General features: G+C 36.8%; 1 non-coding gene across 1 annotated transcript; it reads left to right on the top strand.

The window, feature by feature from the left end:
• The first annotated feature begins 1,226 nt into the window (after window positions 1-1,226).
• LOC112482025 lies at window positions 1,227-1,345 on the top strand. The gene has a single exon (XR_003047155.1). It is a non-coding gene; the product is annotated as a 5S ribosomal RNA (ribosomal RNA).
• The last annotated feature ends 2,645 nt before the right edge of the window (window positions 1,346-3,990 follow it).

A 3,990-nucleotide genomic window follows, 5' to 3' on the forward strand; every position in this document is an offset into this window, starting at 1 on the left:
GCTGTGGTTATAAAAGAGCAAAAAGAAGGATCCTTACAGTGATAGAATTTTTCTATATCTTGACTAGCATGGCGAATAAAAGAATCTACACATAAAATAATATTGCAAAGAACTAAATTCACACACATACACAATTACAAATAAAACTGAGGAAATCAGAATAAGATCAGTAAATTGTATTAATGTCAATATCCTGGTTGCTATATTGTACTACATAGTTGTACAAGATGTTACCATTGGGGGAAACTCAGCAAAGAGTACATGAGTAAATGGGATCAAATATTTTGTGACAGAAAGAAATCTAACTATGGGAGGTGAACACACAATGCAATGTATATGTGACATACTGTTGAACTGTATGTCACCCTAATAATTGTTTTTAATGCCTATAGCACCTGGTCTTCCTAGGTGGTCTCCCATCCAAGTACTAACCAGGCCCAACCCTGCTCAGCTTCCAAGATCAGACGGGATGCATGGATAAATGAATGAATGAATGAATGAATGAATACAAGACCTGGGGGGAAAAAAGAGTACATGGGATATTTCTGTATCATGTCTGTCTTACAACTGCATTTAAATCTACACTATCCCAATAAACATTTCAATAAATCTCGTTGTCATGATGGTATATTTATAGAGTGCTAAGGGATACAACAGGAAGAAATACCTAAATCTGCCTTGGATGTAGGGGAGGAGGAATAATTTATACTGAAAGAGATACCTAGGTTGAGTCTTGAAGAATGAGTAGGTACACTCCAGATAGATGGGGAATAGATATAGGGGTTATACAAGGGAGAGAGACTAGGAGGTAGAGAAATCTGAGACAGTATACTGGATTGAGGGAACTGCAAGTAATTCAAGTATGGCTGAAGTGTAAAGAGCATATACAGGAGATATCTCTTTTTCTGAAATGTTCACCTTTGGTAGTAGTCAAAAGGCATCTCTGGCATTCAACACTATGATACATAAGAATCAAAAGGGAACCCCAGAACTCTTTGTTCTCCAGGAGTTAGGAGAGAGCCACCCCCACTTCTCTGCTTTCCATCTTTTCATTACGTGAATTAAGAACTGGCCTCATATTTCTCTGTACTTAGAGGATCCCCACCTCTCCCTCTTTCATCCCCAACACTCTCAGGCTCACAACCATTATCTGCTTCGAGATCATTAGGATCATCTTATTACACCCTTTATCTGTTTACTTCTGTTTATTAAAGTCCAAAATCCCTGTCCATGGCCATGCCACTCTGAACAAGCCTGATCCCGTCTGATCTCAGAAGCTAAGTAGGGTCGGGCCTGGTTAGTACTTGGATGGGAGACCACCTAGGAAGACCAGGTGCTGTAGGCTGTAGGCGTAAAAATAAGAAAGAAAGAAAGAAAGAAAGAAAGAAAGAAAGAAAGAAAGAAAGAAAGAAAGAAAGAAAGAAAGAAAGAAAGAAAGAAAGAAAGAAAGAAAAAGAGAGGAAGAAAAAGAAAGGAAGAAAAAGAAAGGAAGAAAGGAAGAAAGAGAGGGAGAGAGAGAGAGAGAGAGAGAGCAAAGAAAGAAAGAAAGAAAAGAAAAATAAGGGATTGTAAGCTGACCAGGTCCTTGCAATCTATGAGGTAAACCAATTTTGCACATTCTCTTTTTAACCCTTTTCCCACACCCTCCCAACCTCCTTAATTTCTTCTACAGTGTCTACAGGAAATTACAGTCCATCGCCAGAAAAAAAAAAATACTCTATATCTTCAACCTCATTTCTGAATGAACATTCCTTTCACCTTCTTGATCTAGGAACTCTAGCTGACCTATGAATATACCGTATCCTCTAATGTTCTGTCAAGTGACAACTGTTTTCTTTCCCATGCCCCTCAAATCGATGATCCCAGAAGTGAATTAGACGTCCCATTTACACCTCATTGCCACTTACAGACCATTTACTCTCTCACTTCCATAAAGACTCCCCAGATTTGAATTTCAGCTCATTCATTCATTCACCATTTATTCATATAACAATGATTGAGCACCCTACTGTATGCCAGGTAGTATTCTAAAAGTTAGGATATAATGATAAAAAGTACAGACAAAAGTCCCTACCCACACAGAGCTTATAGTTTCTTACCCCTCCTTATTAGAGTTATACCACTCATTACTTGAGTTTAGTTTCTGACCCACTAAATGTCATAATACTGATTCCAAATCTATATTAATGAATTTTTCAATTCCTTGGCTTCTCAGTTCTTTGATGTCCTCTCTTCCAGGGATCTTGTCCCTCACTCCTTTTTAGCACTTGACTTTTTAAATTCTTCGACCTTTACAGAATATGGACTCCTTTGACCATATCAGCTTGTTACTGTTCCTCATCATTCTCATGCCCTCACTTCCCACTTTGCCTAGTTCAAATTCCATGGTTCATCATTATAATCACTCCTCTGCTAATGATTTCAATATTCTTGCCCCTTTTTTGGTTGTACTCATCTGCCAAAACCCAATCCTAGTTAAATTCAATTCTTCACCTACTTTTACCTGCATCCATGCAGCTAAAAGTTGCTTGAGGAAAGCACACTACCACACTTACTAGTCTTACTTAAAATTCTTCACCATGAACCTCATCTTTGCTTTTTGTACTACCTAGCAATCATACTAAATTTCCTTAGTCCAATCATATTCCCACTCTTCCAGATGTCTATTTCATACTTTCTCCCCCTAAAATCTCCAATGTCTCCTCTCTTGCTCCTCACTCTAGCTGATGACCTTTTTTCAATTTCACTGAGAAAACTGAAGTAATAAAAATAAAACTTCTAACTGTACATTACCATAACCTTATCAGGAATGAGAGGAAGTTTCTCATTTTAGAAATACTCCAGCTAATTTCAGCAACCCTTAACGAATTCATATATCTAAGCGAAAATCACCAATTGCTGCTAACATTTTAACGAGAGAGACAACTGTACATATATGTGCCTCCTAATGGAAGCATATAATGCCATCTACAAAGTATTCCTGCAAAAACCTGAACGTAAATCTCATTAAGCCTCTAGAAGAGAAACTAGAGAGAACAGAAGAACATGTTAAAAGTCATCATGAGGCTGAATGCGGAAAAATCTAGACTGTGGGAGATTCTATAGGGCAAATAATTCAGTTTTTCAACAAATAAATTGGTGGAATAAATAGATAGAAAGAGAATCTATAGATTAAAAGTGACTTAAGACACACATTGACAAATATGTGGACCTTACTGGATCCTGTTTCAAACAAACATTGCTAAAAACAACTGGGGAATTTTGAACACTGACTGAATATTTGGTAATATTAAGGAATTATTTATTATTAATCTTTTAGGTGTGATAACATGGTTATATTTTTAAGGAGCCATCTTCTATAATGAAAACTTATGGTTGTAATAATATGATATATGTGAATTCCTTCCAAATAATCTGGGGGAAGGAGAGCATGTAAGTGGGGCTATAGGAAAAACAAGATAGGTCATGAACAGGTAATTGTTAAAGCTGTGTGCTAGGAATGTGGAGGTTCATTACCTTATTCTCTTTATTTTTGTATATATTAAACTTTTCTTTAATCAAGAATTTCTTAAAGGAGAGATTTTCCACAAGCAATCAGAACTTTCTACTGACCTATCTGCAACAATGCACACATATTCTTCCTCCTTCTTGCCATTATCATGCTCCATGGTAATGTCAACTCCTTCTTTTGTGCACTAGGACCTATCCCCTCTCATCTATTCAAATATTATTCCAGTAATTCTCCATTTTCTCACCTGCATTTTAAATATCTCCCTCTCTACTGGATCGGTGCCAATCAACATATAAACACGGTATAATTTCACATATTAAAGAAAAAAGTTCTCTTTAGACACCCTGAAGCTATTGCCTAATTTTTCTACCCCATTTATATTAAACCTCCTCGAAATCATTTCCTACATTCATAGTTTCCAAATCCTCCCATCCCACTGTCTCTAAAATTCATTCCAACTAGGCTTTTACTCCTACCAC

This window comes from Pteropus alecto, unplaced genomic scaffold, assembly GCF_000325575.1.
Source record: "Pteropus alecto unplaced genomic scaffold, ASM32557v1 scaffold175, whole genome shotgun sequence".
Classification (NCBI taxonomy): Eukaryota; Metazoa; Chordata; class Mammalia; order Chiroptera; family Pteropodidae; genus Pteropus; species Pteropus alecto.